Here is a 13398-nt window from a genome sequence, read left to right as displayed (position 1 = left end):
CCAGATACTAAGGTGTTAAGATGTAGGATACGCAGCAGTTTTCCTGAGATTGGAAAGGAAGCGTGCCATCCTCTCACTTCCGATTAATTTGATGGTGGCTCCCTGATTTATTCTGGTCATCCAGTTCTTGAGGCTGGGAAGGAATATTTTTCAGACATCCATTGGCTCTGGTGGCTGGATTTTTTTACCTTCTGCAGGGTGTTTATTATTTAACTGAAGTATAGAATTGTAGAAGAGAGTATAAAATAGAACTATAGAATTTATAATTATATTTGACACTGATTGACTGCGTTATATTTTAATCGTCACAACTGAACAGTTACTGACCAGTGTGAAGGTATTGCTGAGCTTGGAGCTGGAGAACTAATTAGAGGCTGGAATGACCCTTGACCAAAGAACTGCACGTTCCTTCTATCTGGGATGGTCATCCTCTTCCACTGAGCGCTCAGCTTTGGCAAGGATGACTCCTGACCCTTGACCAATGAACGGCACACTCCTTCTATCTGGGATGGTCATCCTCTTCCACTGAGCGCGCAGCTTTGGGAGGGATGCCAATGGAGCGATGATGGAGGAAGGGAACACCTGCCTAGCAGGCCATATCAGTCGTGTCAATCAATGTTGAGACAGATGTTGCAGCCAGATCACCCTCACATCTGACTCTGGGAGATCAATGGGAAATACAAGTATCTGGGCGATACATGACTAGATGGGAGGACTAGACCCCAAAAGCAGACGGGTCAAGATGTTCTGAGGCAAATCAACCACGGGCATGTGGTTCCACCAGAAAACCACCGTCGCCCCACCTCTCGCAGGTCTTGGGGACAGAGGGAGGAAGGTGCAATTTTTTCTTCGATACCAGGCCATTACCCGCCCTTCCCCACTTTTTGAAGTGAAGAATCGGGGATTTAGCTTCACCCTCCACACTGGTCCTTAGGTATACTGTTATTATGTTGGTCAAGTTTTGGTAAGCTTTCTAATCTGCATGCAATTGTGTTCACCTCTTCTTCACCTCTGCAACGTAAGCTGTGTCCTGGCAGCCACCCGAACAGAGCCTTGGGGCTTGGCCCCTTCAGGTGAGTGCGGTAAGTGCTTGTAGGCTCTGTGGTGTGGGGCCAGGATTTAGAGTGGGCAGGGTGTCTGTCCGCGGAGTGTGGCTTTCACTGAGGGAGGCAACAGAGTCCACTCCACAGCCACGGGTGGAGCCCACACTCTGGAGGGCCTCCCTCACCCTTTCTCAGGGCTGTGTTGGTGCCCTCCCGCATCCAGGCCAGACTCTGGGGCATCCCAGGTTCAAGCCTGATCGCTAAGAGCTGGGAGAAAGGCTAAGCTAAGGCAAGAGTGAGCTCCACAGCGTTTACTATGAGAAGCCACGTAGGGCCCGGGCAGGCGGGCCAGCCGCAGTGTGTCAAGGTAATCTTTGAGCATCCTGCTTCTTCGTCTGTCTGGCGGATATTTTCCAAGGACATTGGATGCATCTCTCCAATTTGAGCCTCACTTGGACAGTTGTCTGGCTTCATGTCTAGTGTGAAAGTGCAAGAGAAGGGAAATGTGGCTCTCCTATCTTAACCAAAGAATGGTGCACCTGTTCTGTCTGGGAAGGTCGTCCTCTTCCACTGAGCGTTCAGCTTTGGCAAGGATGACTCCTGACCCGTGACCAAAAACGGTACACTCTTTCTATCTGGGAAGGTCATCCTCTTCCACTGAGCGCTCAGCTTTGGCAAGGATGACTCCTGACCCTTGACCAAAAACGGTACACTCCTTCTATCTGGGATGGTCATCCTCTTCCACTGAGCGCTTAGCTTTGGCAAGGATGGCTCCTGACCCTTGACCAAAGAACGGTACACTCCTTCTATCTGGGATGGCCATCCTCTTCCACTGAGCGCTCAGCTTTGGGAGGGATGCCCATGGAGCGATGATGGAGGAAGGGGACACCCGCCTAGCCCGCCAGATCAGCCAAATCATCCCTGGTGATCAATGCGGTGACAGATATTGCAGCCAGATACTAAGGTGTTAAGATGTAGGATACGCAGCAGTTTTCCTGAGATTGGAAAGGAAGCGTGCCATCCTCTCACTTCCGATTAATTTGATGGTGGCTCCCTGATTTATTCTGGTCATCCAGTTCTTGAGGCTGGGAAGGAATATTTTTCAGACATCCATTGGCTCTGGTGGCTGGATTTTTTTACCTTCTGCAGGGTGTTTATTATTTAACTGAAGTATAGAATTGTAGAAGAGAGTATAAAATAGAACTATAGAATTTATAATTATATTTGACACTGATTGACTGCGTTATATTTTAATCGTCACAACTGAACAGTTACTGACCAGTGTGAAGGTATTGCTGAGCTTGGAGCTGGAGAACTAATTAGAGGCTGGAATGACCCTTGACCAAAGAACTGCACGCTCCTTCTATCTGGGATGGTCATCCTCTTCCACTGAGCGCTCAGCTTTGGCAAGGATGACTCCTGACCCTTGACCAATGAACGGCACACTCCTTCTATCTGGGATGGTCATCCTCTTCCACTGAGCGCGCAGCTTTGGGAGGGATGCCAATGGAGCGATGATGGAGGAAGGGAACACCTGCCTAGCAGGCCATATCAGTCGTGTCAATCAATGTTGAGACAGATGTTGCAGCCAGATCACCCTCACATCTGACTCTGGGAGATCAATGGGAAATACAAGTATCTGGGCGATACATGACTAGATGGGAGGACTAGACCCCAAAAGCAGACGGGTCAAGATGTTCTGAGGCAAATCAACCACGGGCATGTGGTTCCACCAGAAAACCACCGTCGCCCCACCTCTCGCAGGTCTTGGGGACAGAGGGAGGAAGGTGCAATTTTTTCTTCGATACCAGGCCATTACCCGCCCTTCCCCACTTTTTGAAGTGAAGAATCGGGGATTTAGCTTCACCCTCCACACTGGTCCTTAGGTATACTGTTATTATGTTGGTCAAGTTTTGGTAAGCTTTCTAATCTGCATGCAATTGTGTTCACCTCTTCTTCACCTCTGCAACGTAAGCTGTGTCCTGGCAGCCACCCGAACAGAGCCTTGGGGCTTGGCCCCTTCAGGTGAGTGCGGTAAGTGCTTGTAGGCTCTGTGGTGTGGGGCCAGGATTTAGAGTGGGCAGGGTGTCTGTCCGCGGAGTGTGGCTTTCACTGAGGGAGGCAACAGAGTCCACTCCACAGCCACGGGTGGAGCCCACACTCTGGAGGGCCTCCCTCACCCTTTCTCAGGGCTGTGTTGGTGCCCTCCCGCATCCAGGCCAGACTCTGGGGCATCCCAGGTTCAAGCCTGATCGCTAAGAGCTGGGAGAAAGGCTAAGCTAAGGCAAGAGTGAGCTCCACAGCGTTTACTATGAGAAGCCACGTAGGGCCCGGGCAGGCGGGCCAGCCGCAGTGTGTCAAGGTAATCTTTGAGCATCCTGCTTCTTCGTCTGTCTGGCGGATATTTTCCAAGGACATTGGATGCATCTCTCCAATTTGAGCCTCACTTGGACAGTTGTCTGGCTTCATGTCTAGTGTGAAAGTGCAAGTGAAGGGAAATGTGGCTCTCCTATCTTAACCAAAGAATGGTGCACCTGTTCTGTCTGGGAAGGTCGTCCTCTTCCACTGAGCGTTCAGCTTTGGCAAGGATGACTCCTGACCCTTGACCAAAAACGGTACACTCCTTCTATCTGGGAAGGTCATCCTCTTCCACTGAGCGCTCAGCTTTGGCAAGGATGACTCCTGACCCTTGACCAAAAACGGTACACTCCTTCTATCTGGGATGGTCATCCTCTTCCACTGAGCGCTTAGCTTTGGCAAGGATGGCTCCTGACCCTTGACCAAAGAACGGTACACTCCTTCTATCTGGGATGGCCATCCTCTTCCACTGAGCGCTCAGCTTTGGGAGGGATGCCCATGGAGCGATGATGGAGGAAGGGGACACCCGCCTAGCCCGCCAGATCAGCCAAATCATCCCTGGTGATCAATGCGGTGACAGATATTGCAGCCAGATACTAAGGTGTTAAGATGTAGGATACGCAGCAGTTTTCCTGAGATTGGAAAGGAAGCGTGCCATCCTCTCACTTCCGATTAATTTGATGGTGGCTCCCTGATTTATTCTGGTCATCCAGTTCTTGAGGCTGGGAAGGAATATTTTTCAGACATCCATTGGCTCTGGTGGCTGGATTTTTTTACCTTCTGCAGGGTGTTTATTATTTAACTGAAGTATAGAATTGTAGAAGAGAGTATAAAATAGAACTATAGAATTTATAATTATATTTGACACTGATTGACTGCGTTATATTTTAATCGTCACAACTGAACAGTTACTGACCAGTGTGAAGGTATTGCTGAGCTTGGAGCTGGAGAACTAATTAGAGGCTGGAATGACCCTTGACCAAAGAACTGCACGCTCCTTCTATCTGGGATGGTCATCCTCTTCCACTGAGCGCTCAGCTTTGGCAAGGATGACTCCTGACCCTTGACCAATGAACGGCACACTCCTTCTATCTGGGATGGTCATCCTCTTCCACTGAGCGCGCAGCTTTGGGAGGGATGCCAATGGAGCGATGATGGAGGAAGGGAACACCTGCCTAGCAGGCCATATCAGTCGTGTCAATCAATGTTGAGACAGATGTTGCAGCCAGATCACCCTCACATCTGACTCTGGGAGATCAATGGGAAATACATGTATCTGGGCGATACATGACTAGATGGGAGGACTAGACCCCAAAAGCAGACGGGTCAAGATGTTCTGAGGCAAATCAACCACGGGCATGTGGTTCCACCAGAAAACCACCGTCGCCCCACCTCTCGCAGGTCTTGGGGACAGAGGGAGGAAGGTGCAATTTTTTCTTCAATACCAGGCCATTACCCACCCTTCCCCACTTTTTGAAGTGAAGAATCGGGGATTTAGCTTCACCCTCCACACTGGTCCTTAGGTATACTGTTATTATGTTGGTCAAGTTTTGGTAAGCTTTCTAATCTGCATGCAATTGTGTTCACCTCTTCTTCACCTCTGCAACGTAAGCTGTGTCCTGGCAGCCACCCGAACAGAGCCTTGGGGCTTGGCCCCTTCAGGTGAGTGCGGTAAGTGCTTGTAGGCTCTGTGGTGTGGGGCCAGGATTTAGAGTGGGCAGGATGTCTGTCCGCGGAGTGTGGCTTTCACTGAGGGAGGCAACAGAGTCCACTCCACAGCCACGGGTGGAGCCCACACTCTGGAGGGCCTCCCTCACCCTTTCTCAGGGCTGTGTTGGTGCCCTCCCGCATCCAGGCCAGACTCTGGGGCATCCCAGGTTCAAGCCTGATCGCTAAGAGCTGGGAGAAAGGCTAAGCTAAGGCAAGAGTGAGCTCCACAGCGTTTACTATGAGAAGCCACGTAGGGCCCGGGCAGGCGGGCCAGCCGCAGTGTGTCAAGGTAATCTTTGAGCATCCTGCTTCTTCGTCTGTCTGGCGGATATTTTCCAAGGACATTGGATGCATCTCTCCAATTTGAGCCTCACTTGGACAGTTGTCTGGCTTCATGTCTAGTGTGAAAGTGCAAGAGAAGGGAAATGTGGCTCTCCTATCTTAACCAAAGAATGGTGCACCTGTTCTGTCTGGGAAGGTCGTCCTCTTCCACTGAGCGTTCAGCTTTGGCAAGGATGACTCCTGACCCGTGACCAAAAACGGTACACTCTTTCTATCTGGGAAGGTCATCCTCTTCCACTGAGCGCTCAGCTTTGGCAAGGATGACTCCTGACCCTTGACCAAAAACGGTACACTCCTTCTATCTGGGATGGTCATCCTCTTCCACTGAGCGCTTAGCTTTGGCAAGGATGGCTCCTGACCCTTGACCAAAGAACGGTACACTCCTTCTATCTGGGATGGCCATCCTCTTCCACTGAGCGCTCAGCTTTGGGAGGGATGCCCATGGAGCGATGATGGAGGAAGGGGACACCCGCCTAGCCCGCCAGATCAGCCAAATCATCCCTGGTGATCAATGCGGTGACAGATATTGCAGCCAGATACTAAGGTGTTAAGATGTAGGATACGCAGCAGTTTTCCTGAGATTGGAAAGGAAGCGTGCCATCCTCTCACTTCCGATTAATTTGATGGTGGCTCCCTGATTTATTCTGGTCATCCAGTTCTTGAGGCTGGGAAGGAATATTTTTCAGACATCCATTGGCTCTGGTGGCTGGATTTTTTTACCTTCTGCAGGGTGTTTATTATTTAACTGAAGTATAGAATTGTAGAAGAGAGTATAAAATAGAACTATAGAATTTATAATTATATTTGACACTGATTGACTGCGTTATATTTTAATCGTCACAACTGAACAGTTACTGACCAGTGTGAAGGTATTGCTGAGCTTGGAGCTGGAGAACTAATTAGAGGCTGGAATGACCCTTGACCAAAGAACTGCACGCTCCTTCTATCTGGGATGGTCATCCTCTTCCACTGAGCGCTCAGCTTTGGCAAGGATGACTCCTGACCCTTGACCAATGAACGGCACACTCCTTCTATCTGGGATGGTCATCCTCTTCCACTGAGCGCGCAGCTTTGGGAGGGATGCCAATGGAGCGATGATGGAGGAAGGGAACACCTGCCTAGCAGGCCATATCAGTCGTGTCAATCAATGTTGAGACAGATGTTGCAGCCAGATCACCCTCACATCTGACTCTGGGAGATCAATGGGAAATACATGTATCTGGGCGATACATGACTAGATGGGAGGACTAGACCCCAAAAGCAGACGGGTCAAGATGTTCTGAGGCAAATCAACCACGGGCATGTGGTTCCACCAGAAAACCACCGTCGCCCCACCTCTCGCAGGTCTTGGGGACAGAGGGAGGAAGGTGCAATTTTTTCTTCGATACCAGGCCATTACCCGCCCTTCCCCACTTTTTGAAGTGAAGAATCGGGGATTTAGCTTCACCCTCCACACTGGTCCTTAGGTATACTGTTATTATGTTGGTCAAGTTTTGGTAAGCTTTCTAATCTGCATGCAATTGTGTTCACCTCTTCTTCACCTCTGCAACGTAAGCTGTGTCCTGGCAGCCACCCGAACAGAGCCTTGGGGCTTGGCCCCTTCAGGTGAGTGCGGTAAGTGCTTGTAGGCCCTGTGGTGTGGGGCCAGGATTTAGAGTGGGCAGGGTGTCTGTCCGCAGAGTGTGGCTTTCACTGAGAGAGGCATCAGAGTCCACTCCACAGCCAAGGGTGGAGCCCACACTCTGGAGGGCCTCCCTCACCCTTTCTCAGGGCTGTGTTGGTGCCCTCCCGCATCCAGGCCAGACTCTGGGGCATCCCAGGTTCAAGCCTGATCGCTAAGAGCTGGGAGAAAGGCTAAGCTAAGGCAAGAGTGAGCTCCACAGCGTTTACTATGAGAAGCCACGTAGGGCCCGGGCAGGCGGGCCAGCCGCAGTGTGTCAAGGTAATCTTTGAGCATCCTGCTTCTTCGTCTGTCTGGCGGATATTTTCCAAGGACATTGGATGCATCTCTCCAATTTGAGCCTCACTTGGACAGTTGTCTGGCTTCATGTCTAGTGTGAAAGTGCAAGAGAAGGGAAATGTGGCTCTCCTATCTTAACCAAAGAATGGTGCACCTGTTCTGTCTGGGAAGGTCGTCCTCTTCCACTGAGCGTTCAGCTTTGGCAAGGATGACTCCTGACCCTTGACCAAAAACGGTACACTCCTTCTATCTGGGATGGTCATCCTCTTCCACTGAGCGCTCAGCTTTGGCAAGGATGACTCCTGACCCTTGACCAAAAACGGTACACTCCTTCTATCTGGGATGGTCATCCTCTTCCACTGAGCGCTTAGCTTTGGCAAGGATGGCTCCTGACCCTTGACCAAAGAACGGTACACTCCTTCTATCTGGGATGGCCATCCTCTTCCACTGAGCGCTCAGCTTTGGGAGGGATGCCCATGGAGCGATGATGGAGGAAGGGGACACCCGCCTAGCCCGCCAGATCAGCCAAATCATCCCTGGTGATCAATGCGGTGACAGATATTGCAGCCAGATACTAAGGTGTTAAGATGTAGGATACGCAGCAGTTTTCCTGAGATTGGAAAGGAAGCGTGCCATCCTCTCACTTCCGATTAATTTGATGGTGGCTCCCTGATTTATTCTGGTCATCCAGTTCTTGAGGCTGGGAAGGAATATTTTTCAGACATCCATTGGCTCTGGTGGCTGGATTTTTTTACCTTCTGCAGGGTGTTTATTATTTAACTGAAGTATAGAATTGTAGAAGAGAGTATAAAATAGAACTATAGAATTTATAATTATATTTGACACTGATTGACTGCGTTATATTTTAATCGTCACAACTGAACAGTTACTGACCAGTGTGAAGGTATTGCTGAGCTTGGAGCTGGAGAACTAATTAGAGGCTGGAATGACCCTTGACCAAAGAACTGCACGTTCCTTCTATCTGGGATGGTCATCCTCTTCCACTGAGCGCTCAGCTTTGGCAAGGATGACTCCTGACCCTTGACCAATGAACGGCACACTCCTTCTATCTGGGATGGTCATCCTCTTCCACTGAGCGCGCAGCTTTGGGAGGGATGCCAATGGAGCGATGATGGAGGAAGGGAACACCTGCCTAGCAGGCCATATCAGTCGTGTCAATCAATGTTGAGACAGATGTTGCAGCCAGATCACCCTCACATCTGACTCTGGGAGATCAATGGGAAATACATGTATCTGGGCGATACATGACTAGATGGGAGGACTAGACCCCAAAAGCAGACGGGTCAAGATGTTCGGAGGCAAATCAACCACGGGCATGTGGTTCCACTAGAAAACCACTGTCGCCCCACCTCTCGCAGGTCTTGGGGACAGAGGGAGGAAGGTGCAATTTTTTCTTCGATACCAGGCCATTACCCGCCCTTCCCCACTTTTTGAAGTGAAGAATCGGGGATTTAGCTTCACCCTCCACACTGGTCCTTAGGTATACTGTTCTTATGTTGGTCAAGTTTTGGTAAGCTTTCTAATCTGCATGCAATTGTGTTCACCTCTTCTTCACCTCTGCAACGTAAGCTGTGTCCTGGCAGCCACCCGAACAGAGCCTTGGGGCTTGGCCCCTTCAGGTGAGTGCGGTAAGTGCTTGTAGGCCCTGTGGTGTGGGGCCAGGATTTAGAGTGGGCAGGATGTCTTTCCGCGGAGTGTGGCTTTCACTGAGGGAGGCAACAGAGTCCACTCCACAGCCACGGGTGGAGCCCACACTCTGGAGGGCCCCCCTCACCCTTTCTCAGGGCTGTGTTGGTGCCCTCCCGCATCCAGGCCAGACTCTGGGGCATCCCAGGTTCAAGCCTGATCGCTAAGAGCTGGGAGAAAGGCTAAGCTAAGGCAAGAGTGAGCTCCACAGCGTTTACTATGAGAAGCCACGTAGGGCCCGGGCAGGCGGGCCAGCCGCAGTGTGTCAAGGTAATCTTTGAGCATCCTGCTTCTTCGTCTGTCTGGCGGATATTTTCCAAGGACATTGGATGCATCTCTCCAATTTGAGCCTCACTTGGACAGTTGTCTGGCTTCATGTCTAGTGTGAAAGTGCAAGAGAAGGGAAATGTGGCTCTCCTATCTTAAATGTGGCATTCTCCTATCTTAAAGAATGGTGCACCTGTTCTGTCTGGGAAGGTCGTCCTCTTCCACTGAGCGTTCAGCTTTGGCAAGGATGACTCCTGACCCTTGACCAAAAACGGTACACTCCTTCTATCTGGGAAGGTCATCCTCTTCCACTGAGCGCTCAGCTTTGGCAAGGATGACTCCTGACCCTTGACCAAAAACGGTACACTCCTTCTATCTGGGATGGTCATCCTCTTCCACTGAGCGCTTAGCTTTGGCAAGGATGGCTCCTGACCCTTGACCAAAGAACGGTACACTCCTTCTATCTGGGATGGCCATCCTCTTCCACTGAGCGCTCAGCTTTGGGAGGGATGCCCATGGAGCAATGATGGAGGAAGGGGACACCCGCCTAGCCCGCCAGATCAGCCAAATCATCCCTGGTGATCAATGCGGTGACAGATATTGCAGCCAGATACTAAGGTGTTAAGATGTAGGATACGCAGCAGTTTTCCTGAGATTGGAAAGGAAGCGTGCCATCCTCTCACTTCCGATTAATTTGATGGTGGCTCCCTGATTTATTCTGGTCATCCAGTTCTTGAGGCTGGGAAGGAATATTTTTCAGACATCCATTGGCTCTGGTGGCTGGATTTTTTTACCTTCTGCAGGGTGTTTATTATTTAACTGAAGTATAGAATTGTAGAATTCTATAATTATATTTGACACTGATTGACTGCGTTATATTTTAATCGTCACAACTGAACAGTTACTGACCAGTGTGAAGGTATTGCTGAGCTTGGAGCTGGAGAACTAATTAGAGGCTGGAATGACCCTTGACCAAAGAACTGCACGCTCCTTCTATCTGGGATGGTCATCCTCTTCCACTGAGCGCTCAGCTTTGGCAAGGATGACTCCTGACCCTTGACCAATGAACGGCACACTCCTTCTATCTGGGATGGTCATCCAATTCCACTGAGCGCGCAGCTTTGGGAGGGATGCCAATGGAGTGATGATGGAGGAAGGGAACACCTGCCTAGCCGGCCATATCAGTCATGTTAATCAATGTTGAGAGAAGATGTTGGAGGAAGGGGACATAATGGACAGAATGGAGACATAAGGGGACATAATGGACATAATGGAGGAAGTGGACACCCGCGTAGCCAGCCAGATCTGCCAAATCAACCCTGGAGATCAATGCGGTGACAGATGTTGCAACCAGATACTAAGGTGTTAAGATGTAGGATACGCAGCAGTTTTCCTGAGATTGGAAAGGAAGCGTGCCATCCTCTCACTTCCGATTAATTTGATGGTGGCTCCCTGATTTATTTTGGTCATCCAGTTCTTGAGGCTGGGAAGGAATATTTTTCAGACATCCTTTGGCTCTGGTGGCTGGATTTTTTTACCTTCTACAGGGTGTTTACTATTTAACTGAACTATAGAATTTTGGAATAGAGTATAAAATAGGACTATAGAATTTATAATTATATTTAACACTGATTGACTGATTGACACTGATTGATTGACTAATCTTTGAGCATCCTGCTGCTTCGTCTGTCTGGCTGATGATTTCCAAGGACATTGGATGCATCTCTCCAATTTGAGCCTCACTTGGACAGTTGTTTGGCTTCAAGTCTGGTGTGGAAGTGCAAGAGGAGGGAACTATGTCTCTCTTATCTTAACCAAAAGATGGTGCACTCCTTCTACCTGGGATGGTCATCCTCTTTAACGGAACCTTCAGCTTTGGCAAGGATGACTCATGACCCTTGACCAAAGAACAGAACACTCATTCTATCTGGGATGGTCATCCTCTTCCACTGATTGCTCAACTTTGGCAGGAATGACTGCTGACCTTTGGCCGCAGAATGGTACACTCCTTGTATTTGGGATAGTCATCCTCTTCCACTGAGTGCTCAGCTTTGGGAGGAATGCACATGGAGCGAAGATGGAGGAAGGGGACACCCTCCGAGCCAGCCAGGTCAGCCAAATGAACCATGGTGATCAATGTGATATATATCACAGCCACATCCTAAGGTGTAGAGTATGCAGCAGTTTTCCTGAGGTTGGAAATTGAGCGTCCCATCCTCACCCTTCCTGTTAACTTGAAATTGGCACCCTGACTTAGTTTGGTCGTCCAGTTTTGGAGGCCGGGAAGGAATTTTTGTTCAGCCATTGATTGGCTCTGGTGGCTGGATTTTTTGCCTTCCCTGGGGTGTTTACTATTTAACAATTCATTGTTCAGTTTGGCACTGATTGGCACTGATTATATTTTAATTGCCTCAACCGAACACGTTCTGACCAGTGTGAAGGGAGAGCTAAATTTGGGATTTTTAAACTATTTAGAAGCTGAAATGACTCTTGGCCAAAGAACGGTTCACTCCTTCTATTTCAATGGTCATCCTCTTCCACTGAGCTCTCTGCTTTCGGAGGGATGCACATGGAGTGGTGAGGGAGAAAGGGGACACCACTGTAGCCAGCCAGATCAGTACTGGCAATCAATAGGCAGACAGATGTTGCAGCCAGATCGACCTCACATCCAGGAATGACTCTGGGAGATCAATGAGTACATGACTGGGTGAGAAGACTAGACCCCAAAAGCAGATGAGTCAAGATGTTCTGGGGAATATCAATCCTGGGCATGTGGTTCCTACCAGGAAATCCAGTCACCGATTGTAGTTCTTGGAGAGAGTGGGAGGAAGGTTCAGTTTTGGTTGGAATATCAGGCCATTGTCCCCCCTTCCCTACTTTTTGAAGTCTATAATCAGGGATTTAGCTTCACCCTCCACACTGGTCTTTAGGTATGCTGTTATTATGTTAATAAAGTTGTGGCCTACTTTCTAATCCAGATGCAGTTGTTCCATCTTTTATTTACCTCTGTAGTGTGTGGTGTATCACACCTAGTCTATGTTGCACCCTTAATTTCATGCAGTTCTCTTATCCAGGTAGTGGCATTGGGGTCTGACTTAGGACCTAATCCTATCCTCCCCTCTTTCCAGGCTGAAGCAGCCATGCAAAAAATGATTCCCTTTTCCCCGCTGTAGCCTCCAGATCATCACCGCCTTCTGTGCCAAACTGGCACCCCCTTCCTATCTTCTTTCCAACCCTCTTCCCCACTTCCCTTCTTGGGTGCACCATAAGCCACTGGGCCATCATGGAGTGGACAGTCATCCTTTGGGGGCTGCCTTGCAACATTCTCCATCCGCTGAGAAAACACGTCTAGCTCTCTTTGCCTATTTCCTGCATTGGCTTTACTGCAATTTGCACATGTACCTTGCGCTTCCACAAAATTTATTGGAAAATGCATTGAAATGTGTTTTGACCCTTAGTGCAGAGGTAGGCAAAGGCCCATGGGCTGTATCTAGCCTGTGAGAGGCTCCCTCTGACCTTCCATGGTTAATAACTTGGCCCTCCGATCTGTGTCCCATACACCCCCTCATGCACTGCCTCCTAAATGTAGCAGCCTTGAGCCCACATGCCATATGTGTGCGCCCAGAAGAAGGGTACACCCGTGCTCTGTCACTGACCAACCATGTTGGGACTAAATAACTCTGAGCAGGTGTTTGTCCTGTCTGGAAGTAGTGCCGCTCTAGAGAACTGGCAATAAAGAGAGATTTCAAGAAAACTTCCTGTTTTCATTTCCAGAATTACTTCTAAAATGAGTGCTACAAAAAAAGAGACAAGCAGACAGCGAATGTTATGTGTTTAAAAAAGAATGGAATGCAAAACATTTTTTTCCCAGAGCTGGAACTAAAGTTATGATGGTATGACTCGTAATTCTAACAAGTAGTCCTATGGCCCTTCATACAGTATCCATATCCCAATGGTGTGGGCTAGGTCAGCACCCTGAGAAGCTTGTCTCTCGTTCCCTGGCAGGAGGAG

This window comes from Tiliqua scincoides, chromosome 3 (assembly GCF_035046505.1).
Source record: "Tiliqua scincoides isolate rTilSci1 chromosome 3, rTilSci1.hap2, whole genome shotgun sequence".
In the NCBI taxonomy this organism is placed as follows: domain Eukaryota; kingdom Metazoa; phylum Chordata; class Lepidosauria; order Squamata; family Scincidae; genus Tiliqua; species Tiliqua scincoides.
This window is presented reverse-complemented; position numbering follows the sequence as displayed.